Raw genomic sequence first — 11,694 nt, 5'->3', positions numbered from 1 at the left:
TACAAATCGTTAAAATAAAATAAATAAATAAAATACTTGGCCACATGCCGTTGCCTTCAACTCTGGGGAACGACACATACCAGGAACTGTTAGCAGCTGACACCTCAGTAACTGTGCCAGACTTAGGGGCCGATTAGGATGGCGGACGGACTTGCGTCCGTCCGCCACCCCTGAGTAGGAGGGACCGTCCGCATGGGCAGCGGCGGTCCCTCCATGGCAATTAGGATGTGACCGCCACCCTTGCGGTCACATCCTGTATGTTTTACATTGCGGCGGGTGCTGCTTGAAGCAGCACCAGCCGCAATGTAAAAAATGAAAGCAGTGCTATTGCATGCACAAAGCGGCAGGCACCGTGCGGTGCCTGCCGCTTCGTGCACGCAAAGGCAGGGGGGTACCATAGGTACCCCCCATGTACACCCCCCACGCAACCTTCACCCAGGGGGCCCGCAACGGGCCCCCAAAGTGAATGTCCGTATGCTTTTCCACGGCGGAAAAGCTGCCGCGGAAAAGCATTACTTTCCCTACATCCTAATATGGCTGGCGGTGTCTGATAGACACCGCCAGCTATGTTAGTGCTTTTCCGCCGTGGTCGCCTTCCGACCGCGGCGGAAAAGCGGAGGACAGATTGTGAGACCCACCAGCCATCCTAATTTGGCAGTGGGTCTTTCAAGCCTCCTCGGCGGATTTCCCGCATCCTCCGGGCCGGTGGTGGCTTCCGCCGGCCCGGAGTATGCGGGAAATCCGCCATCATAATAACCCCCTTAGTTCGTGAGAGCATGGCTCCCACATAAAGAGAGAAATTACGCCGGAGCAGCAACAGAGTATCATCAGCTCTATGCATGATGTACCTTCACCTTTCACTACAACAGGTTGTTATTTAAGGTTGGGGAAACCTATTTGTTTGCACCAACAGTCAAGTGAGACAATCTTGGACATGGCCCTTCTTAGGGAACTTCTCTTAAGGTTTTTGCCTTTCCTCCTTGGTTTTGATGAATCTCTTTTCGTGGCCTTATGACGCTGAGCACTTTCCCATTGTGATGCATTGTGATGCAGTGTGAAAGCACTTGCGCTCTTCCTACATATGGCAAGGAAGTGGCGTTTATCTGGGTGGTTACGTGTGGTACCTGTGAGTGCCCTGTAAAAAGGTACATCACATACACAGGGCAGGGACTGCACTGGCTAATCGTGGGCCGCAGCACTGAATGTGCCACCCAACAGAATAGCTGTGTTAATATCGTTGAATGTGATGGCAATGTACGTCATGATATATGCAAGCATGACGTCAATACCAGTAAATGCAATGTCAATGTACACCATAATCTATGCACGCAAAGCAATGTTAATACCAGTAAAAACAATGCTGTAATATGCTATTACAAATGTATGCAAATTAACGAGAATGTTGGTAAATATGATATCAATGGCCGCCATGTTATATGTACACATAATAACAAACTCATATCATTGCTGTTTAATTCACTCGAGATGGCCTCCTTATCAACCCTGAGCCAGAGATACGTGGTCATACACGCTCTGAGACCCAAACAAAAAACTTCTAGATGATAGGTCACAGGTGAGATTACACTAAGCCCGCAGATAAATGCGCAAACAGAGAAAACCCTATTTGATCCCGCAGATAGGAAGTTATACCACAAACAGGACAGAGGAGATTGGCCCCCATAAAACACTTTTGCCCAAAGACGCGCATTCCCAAAATACTACAAAGTCAGATGCCACATTTAGTTAAGAACTCTCAGCCAATAAGAATGCAGCATGCACACCACACACAGTGATCACGCGCTCCCCATGCCGGACTTCTGGACACATGCACCCTGGCCCATACTAGCTCTCCACCAGGTCGAGAGCAACCTATGTGCCCCTTATCAGACGGTTGTATCTATGGTTCATGAGCCATGACTATGCCCTGATCTATTTGCTTTACAAGAATGTGTAATAGTTTTATTGTACCTAAAGAACTGTATATATTGCCCGCCAAAACCTCTGTACATTGAAACTGTCTTTAGGCACTACTCTGTTGATGCTCTCCCAGCCATTGCGTTCAATTAAACCAACTTGGTCCTGTTTTGCCAAATACCTCTATGTCTTTTCATTTTTTCAAGGTAAACTGTTGCCAGGCAGTATCATCCGGATCAGGCCTAGGTGCTGAGATTAAGTGACTTCAGAGAGCGATCGGAAGCAGGTTGAGGGACTGTTTGACCCTCCTGTGCTTCGTAGCACTGGGCTGGGGCCAGAAGGCAACTTAAGGGACATCTTGATTGATCTGAGACAGCCACTAGCCTGTTTCTGCTCCGCATAAAGTGATGGCCAACCCCCCATTTGAAGACTGTTGCCTGGATACCCTGATTGTTACTCCAGCCTTTTCCCTTGGGCCCTCACTTAGTATGACTCTGGCCTTAAACTGGTATAGAAAGGTTCTTTTTTACTCGAACCAGAGTATTGGGGGAGTAACTGATAGCTGGGGGAGGGATTGTGCCACGGGGCCAACATTCATATTATCACGTGACCTGCTGGATACCATATACACAGCAATACGGAGCAGAGTGTGTGTTTGTGAAAGTGTGCTTCATACAGACTTGCTGATATCCTTTGCACCAAGTTGCAGTGCTGTGAGATTGTGGAAGAGCATGCTGCATGGGAACAGCCTGCTAATAATTGCACTGTGCAGCAGTGTTGTTTTACTTGTTGGTTCATTACCCAACAAATACTCTATTTTGACATTGGTTTTACCCATGCAGCTTCGGCCTCGGTGCTGCTGAAAAGTGTTATAAATTCCTATATGTACACATTCCTGATATCGTCATGACCTGGGGTGCACCCTAGAATGTATGGATTTGAATTGTGTTATTTGCCAGGGTTGGAACAGTTCTGACAAAGTATTGCACCAAATAAGGGTGCTGGAGTAAAGTAGGATTTTCCCTAGTGTGCATATTACTGATGTCATTTTAGCACTGCTTGACCTAGGACCACTAGTAATATTTCCAAGTGTGTTTTATGCCCATAAATACATGTTATTTCATGCTGTGTTAATTAATGTGTGTGTTGAATGCAATCTTTATTTACATAAACCATGCATGAAGTCTCATTTGTGATGCTCAGTGTATTTATTTTATGAGAGTGCTATGCCAGTGCTTTACACATTGCCTCATTTTAAAGATGCGGAATTCAGCCAAGTGAGGTAAGTTTATGATGAGCTTTATTGAAGATAAGCAGGAGCCCCTGGTACCACAATCCTGTCTCCATCAACCCACAACCGCTCTGCGGGCATGGAAACTATGGAGAAAAAACACGGCAGGAATCTCATGGCCAAGAGTATGTTTTTCAAATATAAATAACATGGGTGACCATGCTCGTGATGATCATCACTTGTATTACCACTCTTCTACACATTACATTCCACATCACCTTCTTTTTTATAACCACAACAAAAAATGGCAATGCACATAGAAACCCTTAAATCTTGTAGAAATGGAGGGATTGCGAACAGGTCTAGTTTCCACTTGAGCCTTCAATTGGACACATAAATCAGGAGAAGGCAATGAGATTTTGACTTCAGAGTACAACTGATGAAAACCAGTACCAGTATCATCTTCAGATGCATGATTTTGAACAGAAGAATATGCGGGTGAAGTAGATTGACACCTGTGTGTAGAAAGAACATTTGCATAAGAAACACCATTTCCCACATCAGACCAGTTTTCTCAAGGGCTGACTCTGAGAATCTGCCCATTTGCAAGTGGGAAAAAGGCTTGATACATATGACCTCTAGTGTAGGCTTCTTTACCCAAACATTTTACTTTCTCCACAAAGAAACCCAAGATATCAATGTTCTTGTCTCCGTAGGCCTTTGGAAAGACATCCAGTATATCTAATAGTTTATATGTTGACCACACTTGATAATACAAGGTATCTGAAATTATGGTTAGAGGGGAACCTGAGTCTGCCATCATATCTAGCTTTATATTACCAATGTATACATCACAGATGGGACCCTTAATTGGAGTGGAATCAATTCTGTCAATTTCAATGGTGAGTACTACTTCTGACAAATCTTGCGTACACTCCTCAGACACGGATTAAATATCAATGGCACCAACCCTGGTAACATTTTCAGAACTTCTGCATACTCCAGAAAAATTACCCATCTTATAGCATTTTGTGCATTTTTTACCAATAGCAAAGCAAAGAAGATTATTACTCAGGTGACTTTTAGATCCACTTCTATAACAAAAGGTACTCTTTTTACCCATCGACTCATTATTCTTGGACCTGAAAGATAAAGCGTTAATGGATTTAGAGACTTGCACAGTGCTAACAGCTTGACATGTGACATAAGAAGAAATGCATTTGGAAGAGAACATTGATAGTTCAATTGCTCTAGCTTTGTCAACCACTTCTGAAAGAGTAGGATCTCTGAATGAAAGTAGATGTTCTTGAATCGTTTTTGAGTTGCACCCAATTACAAATTGGTCTCTTATTGAAATTTCAACAGACAGGGGGCGTGTTCTGGCCACGATGAAGATGGCAGCTTGATGCTGAAGCTCTACGCTGAGGGGATCCCCGGATGATGGTGAATTGCCCTTTGGATGATTATTCACACTGAAATTGCGACGTCTGAATAGTCAGACTTGCTGCTGAGAAGTTTTCAAGGTTCTGGGGTGGCTCCTTTATGAAATATAAGGAAGTGTTTGTTATGAGCTGTGACATGCACATTCTTTCAGAGCACAGTTGACAGGAGTTCTCACTTCTCAGGAATGCGGTGAGATGCTTCCGAGTGCACCAGACGTTTGCAGAGATTTCACCACAAAAATGCAAGGAGTAATGACAGCGATATAGAAATTGCCTTACAGACTAAGGGGGCAGCATTACCTAATGAAGATACTGAGGGAACGACTGCCTTTTTTCATTGTGACACATGACTCCAGATACCATCAAGGTCTGTAGAATTCATATAGAGTTCACGTACTGTCTTCAATAATTACCTCAAAAAACGCAGGAGCGGCTTCAGCTGTAATCACTGTGAAGTCTGCATCCTGTTTGAAAGATTCCATATGGCTGTTCTGCTGTGTTGGGCTACACACTCAAGCTGAACAATGCTTTAACCTTCCATGAGGAAAATTTAAGTAATTAATGAACAGATACCGAGGCTAGTTCTTTTCTGCTGTGAGGACAGGAATGCCTTAGTGAAAGTGAGAGATGGCGTGTCTTTCATTAAGGTGCACATCCCATATGGGATGTAACAGAAGCAAGACAAATTAATGTGCTGTTTGAAAAAAATGCCCTTTACAGCCCTCTAGAGTTTCAACTTCACTACAATAAAGAATTGTGAAATTTAGGGGTTATTGGGACGACTGTGTAAAGAGTGGTGGAGTCAGTATAAGTTAACAGTAGGATTTATTTAAGTTAAATCCAAGGACCCACTGGAGCACAAACCAAAGCGTCTAGATCATATCAGCTCCAACCGCTTCTCTGATTTAGAACACAGGTCCACAACAACATTCTTCATTACATAAGTAACATTCTTAAAACACATGACAATTCCAGAAGTGACATATGAAAATTCCAAAAGTGACATCAAGGATAAAACAAGAAAGAAAAGAAGGATATTACTACATGTATATTTTCCACAAATAAAACAAAATAAAATAAAACAAAACAAAACAAAAGTAAAACAGAACAAAGAAAAATTAATCCAGAACATAATCATCAAATCTCTTAGGCAACTTAACACATCTTTTAAGAGAAACATGTGAATCTGGAACAGAAGGACTAGTACCAGCATCATCATCAGAAACAGGAGGATCCAAAAGAGGATAAGACTCTGAACCAAGAGCAGAACCAAGACCACCCCCAGGAGAAATCAACTGTTCCTTAGGTAATGGACTAGGACAGGAACGATCAAACCAGACATCCTCACCATCTTCCCTTTTATCAAAAAAAAATTCTTGGCCAGGTTTTAGAACAACTACAGAACTTTTACGCCATCACCCTCTGCCCTTGAGAAAAACAGTGGAATCAGAAACTTTTTTCACCATAAAGGGCTTACTGAACTTGGACATACCTTTGGGTGTGTGAGAGGAACTAACAATCCTTACCCAATCACCGACATTTATAACCTTGCTCTTACAATGACGAAAATCATCATGATAAAACTTTCCTGACAACCATGCAGAAGTGATGTTATCTCTAGCTTTAGAGATAGAAGACTCAAAACTCTCAGTCAAATTGCTCCTGTTTCTAAATTGAGTCAAAAATAAAGATCTAGCTTGTCTGCCTCTCATAAGACAAAAAGGAGAAACCCCTGTACAAGAATTAGGAGTCAGATGATAACTCCAAATTTTGTCTTTCAAAAAGTCAAAAACATCCAAATTACTCAATAGATCTTTCAATCCCTTTGGCCAAATCAATTACTTCTGCCAGGGTAGGATTACGACAAGCTAAGAGTCGTTCTTGTACTTTTTTAGCTTCACAATTAAATACAAACTGATCCCTCAACGCAGTAGCAACATAGGCACCAAAATCGCAGTTTGAAGCTAAAACCCTCAAAGCTGCTACATAATGTTCAACAGATTCGTCAGCGGATAGTTTCCTCTTATGGAAAGAATGCCTTTCAATCATGACATTAGGTTAATCTTCAAACTGTTTCTCAAGTCTAGCAACAGCTTCAACAAAAACATTCCATCCATCACCTCCCTCAACTGGTGGCGCAATGGGTATAAGGTTCTTGAAAATTTCAAAAGCAGCTGTGCCTAAATAACTGAAATGATTCAGAAAAGGGGGTGGTGATGAACAGAGTGTCTGAATTAAGCAGACAACTCTTACCCAGTCCAAAGATCAGGGCTTGATCCATCACCGTTATTTATCTCACTGCACCATCCCAGCTCAGAACCTGGCTATATGCAAATCTCTCTGTCCCTGGCCCAGTGCATCATGGGAACAGGGCAGACTAAACTACCAAGCCAATTCTTCACCAGAAAGGAGACAAGCTACCGGGGACCGGTTTCTGGCATTTCCGCCTTCTTCGGCCCGGCTTGCTTGAATCCTGATGGTGCAGTGAGAAAGGGACTCATGTCTGAGTATACCCTGCCACACCTATAGTGGCCAAAAACGATTCAGAAAAGGGGGTGGTGATGAACAGAGTGTCTGAATTAAGCAGACAACTCTTACCCAGTCCAAAGATCAGGGCTTGATCCATCACCGTTATTTATCTCACTGCACCATCCCAGCTCAGAACCTGGCTATATGCAAATCAGTCTGTCCCTGGCCCAGTGCATCATGGGAACAGGGCAGACTAAACTACCAAGCCAATTCTTCACCAGAAAGGAGACAAGCTACCGGGGACCGGTTTCTGACATTTCAGCCTTCTTCGGCCCGGCTTGCTTGAATCCTGATGGTGCAGTGAGAAAGGGACTCATGTCTGAGTATACCCTGCCACACCTATAGTGGCCAAAAACGATTCAGAAAAGGGGGTGGTGATGAACAGAGTGTCTGAATTAAGCAGACAACTCTTACCCAGTCGAAAGATCAGGGCTTGATCCATCACCGTTATTTATCTCACTGCACCATCCAAGCTCAGAACCTGGCTATATGCAAATCAGTCTGTCCCTGGCCCAGTGCATCATGGGAACAGGGCAGACTAAACTACCAAGCCAATTCTTCACCAGAAAGGAGACAAGCTACCGGGGACCGGTTTCTGGCATTTCAGCCTTCTTCGGCCCGGCTTGCTTGAATCCTGATGGTGCAGTGAGAAAGGGACTCATGTCTGAGTATACCCTGCCACACCTATAGTGGCCAAAAACGATTCAGAAAAGGGGGTGGTGATGAACAGAGTGTCTGAATTAAGCAGACAACTCTTGTAAACCTATGATACTAGAAATACAACTTCTTGGCAATCATAAAGTAAATCAGTCCAAATGCATTTCAGGTGTCCTCAACACCTTTCATCAGGGGCTGTCTAAAACAAAATGTGTGCATTATAATAAGTATTATGTCATATACATCAAGTTCATAATTCGATAAATCTCTGATTATCGGGGAAAGAATACTAAATCTAAGAAATGGAACAGTAGGAGTGAAAATCATACTGATAGTGCCATTAAGAGGTGAGTAACCATAGCCAAATCAAAAAAAAAGGAAAAGTGAGCTGACAGAAGAAAGCATTACCACACCACTGGTACCGTAAATTAAGTAGTGAATAAACACAGAGTGCTGTTCCATCCGTGTGTCCAAGCCTCGCATACTTAAACTACAACGAAAATGGCTATGACCTCCATTCATCTATATAACACGCTCTCCTCAAATGCTATGCAGGCTTCTGCTGCTTGTTAAAAGAAAACGTCCTTCAATAGTTCTGTAATACAATGGAAATTACTGTTGAGTGATGAGAGACTAGAAAAACAGAGTGACTGCCTTAAAAACTATCTCATGATCTCACCTGCTGCTTAAGTTGAGTTAACGGCAATCCCGTATACTCAAAATCAGGGAGGACCAATATACATCTAAGAAGCCCAGGTGACATAATTGTTATGTTAATTGTATTTTTCACTCAATTTTTTGTTACACAGTAGCGAAGTTCGGTCCTGAAGAAAGCAGCGGACACCTAGCTGGGTCCAACCACTGCAGAAACATGTCGACCTACACTATCTAAATAGTAGTTATTTGTTAAATATACTATGTTCCCACACTGGTTTTTAACGATTGGAAGCTCGGGAGGTACCTAATAAATGTATTTTCCTCTCTACTCTCCAATTTTAAATAATCCACTTTATTCACATACTTACTTTGTCACCCACTGTTTTTCAGTTATCAGTACACCGTCACCTCCTATACTCCCTTAAAACACTGGGGCATCCACTTACATTACCAACACAATGAGTGGACGCTGATATACCCTCCTTGGTGTAAGGAGTCCCAGATGATGAGAAGGGCGGTACCGGGCGATAACTGATGGGTACTTTCACACCTTGGAAGTATCCTGTCCTATTTAATTTACACTTTATGACTTAATTTTAGCAAGTTGCATGTCTGGCACAGATTAGCAAGTAGACAATCTAAATCCAAAGTTACTTTTTGTTTTCTATTACTGTCTTTTCTGGGGTGTGTAGCTGTGCTTGGTCTTTAAACTTACCCTTGGACCCTCTTTCTACTAGTTTGTTCGTTCTGTCAAGCACAGTTCAAGCCCATGGAGATTCTTCTTCAAGATTGCAAAAGTACACACAAAGGTCCTTTTCTCTTTTCCTTGGCAATAAAGTAACCATTGCAGGTCAACCCCAACAGCACAGCATAGGGGCAGTCTCCTCCTTCAGCTTCCTTGGTTCTTATCCTTGGCAAAGGGTTGTCTTGATTCCCAGAAGTGATCTTATGGCCGGGATACCCGTCACCCCCTCCCAACACTATCCCCAAGGATGGGAAGACGGACACAGTCCTTGAACTTTTGGAAGGCGGGAGGGAGTTACCCTCCCGCCGTATTTATTAAAATATGAAACAAAATTAAAACATTAAAATAACAGTTTCATATCATGTACAATTTTTCATTTATACATTACGATGTTTATTGGCTAACCTTAACAAATCTCTAATACAAAGGTTCTCCTAGCCGAGTCTAAACATCCTGCAAATGCATACTCTCTAAATAAAAATTGTACATCCTAACATTACGGGCCAACGGCAAGGTCGTAACCGGTGTCAGATCCCTAATACCAGAACTCCCCCCTCACTTGTGAGGGGCGGGCGCACAGAGGACTGTACCTCTGTGCCAACTTCCAATTTCCCTTGTCTTAACGGGGGCCCCTTATTTAACTCAACGCCATCTTAGTGGTCGTCCGAGGACTCGTGTGAGGTGTCTAGAAGGTAGCGTAGACCCCCCTCCCACCCCACACTGCTTACCACATCCGCCGTCGCGGATGTCCTGGCCCCGGGAAATTCATAGGAGGGGCCCGTAGCCGCCTCCTCCCCTGGGAGGGGCCTATGACCGCCTTCCCTTTTGGCGACCCCATCCTTAGAGGGTGCCGCCTCCCCGTGTGAGGGGCCAATGGCCGCCTCCCCCCGGGCGCTCCCATCCATAATGGGTGGCGCCCCACCTCTAGGGATCTTCAAATTACTGCTCACCGATCATGACCTTACCGCCACAGGCCGGATAGTTGACCGGCTATCCGGACCCCCCACAAACTCCTACTAAAGGTCATGGATTCACAAACCCCTTAACCAAGCTATGAAGTCTCCTATGAGTAAGACATTCCCCTCCTGGGACAAATGGACCCCATCTTCGAGATACATGTGGTCCCCCCGAATACATCCATGCGGAATACAATGCAACTGTCCTGAGCGAAACAACCTACTAAGTTTGTTATTGACTTTCTTTACTGACTTATTCAAAGCTGTCACAGAGAGGGCCCCCCGCCACACCTTCCTGGGAATCATGTGTGACCATGCTATCGTGCACCCTGGAACTCTTCTCGCCAACCAACTAACAGTGGATAAAATTCGCTCGAGAAGTACTCGTCGACCAATGGTCACCAAATCATTGCCTCCCAGGTGTACTATGATTACAGACGGCGGTGACCTTGTCCGCCCTAACAGTCCCTCAATAAAACTTTGAAAATGGTCAATACAGAGCCCGCCCCTTCCGTGGAAGGTCACCCTGTACCCGTATTCCCCAGCCACGTGAATCATGTCACCTGCTTTGAATACGTCCCCGGCACGCCTCACGTATGAGTGGCCAACGACCCACACTACTCTTCCCTCAGCCGGTGATCTTTGACCGCTGGTCCCCAGGTGTCGGGTCAACTGCACAGTCCGCCCCGCAAAGCCTGCTCGCGAAACTGTAAACCAAACAGAAAACAAGAAGCGTGAGTGCATGACATCGGCTTCACAACATGTGCAACCGCACATACCTTTTATAACAGTTCGAGGACCAACGTCCCAATTGTTTCACCTTTTCCACACTCAGACCCCTGGCTGTAGCCTCTGTAGCAGCCCCTATCCGGAAGGAATGGGTCCCAAAATCGCTCGGGTTCAAGCCCGCTGCCGCGATTGCCATTGTTAGCACCCGCTGAAACTGAAACCTAGTCAGTGGGGTGGCGTCGGTGTGTCTCAGCAAGCTTCCCCCCCATGATGCCGCCCTTTGCGCTAAATATTCCTCCACGCATTTCACTGGGCACATGGGGGACCCTTAAATGCGCTGGACAACAATACTGTCCCCGATCGCTCCCTGATCGGTTTTGGACCTGGCTATTGTGACTACCATTGCATCACCCTTGATCTGAATGTGTTCTCGACACAGACCTCCCCCCGTATCCTGCTTATTCCTCGCTACCAGCTCGCTTACCCGCATAGCCCCATGGAATGCTAATGCAAAAGCGGCCCGGAACAGCACTGTCTCTGACTGGGATGAACATGTCGCAGAGAGTACGGACATTAACAGGGACAACCTTTCTAAGCCAATCGGGCGCCTCTCGTCCACTCTACGACCCTCGAGGCGTTGCCACCCACACAGTGCCTTCTTTACCAGAAAGGACGATGTGGGGTCCTTGATGCCATGCGCCTGCGCCATGAAGGCAATGGCGGCCCGGTGCCTATTGGCCGTTGCCGCTGATCGGCCTGCCTGGTGGAGTGATACCAGAAACTTCAGGACATACTCCTCCTGCCCCCAATGCTCCCCCCTAGCTGGACCCAAAA

Source organism: Lissotriton vulgaris, chromosome 2_1 (assembly GCF_964263255.1).
Source record: "Lissotriton vulgaris chromosome 2_1, aLisVul1.2, whole genome shotgun sequence".
Lineage (NCBI taxonomy): Eukaryota > Metazoa > Chordata > Amphibia > Caudata > Salamandridae > Lissotriton > Lissotriton vulgaris.
Note: the sequence above shows the minus strand (reverse complement) of the source record.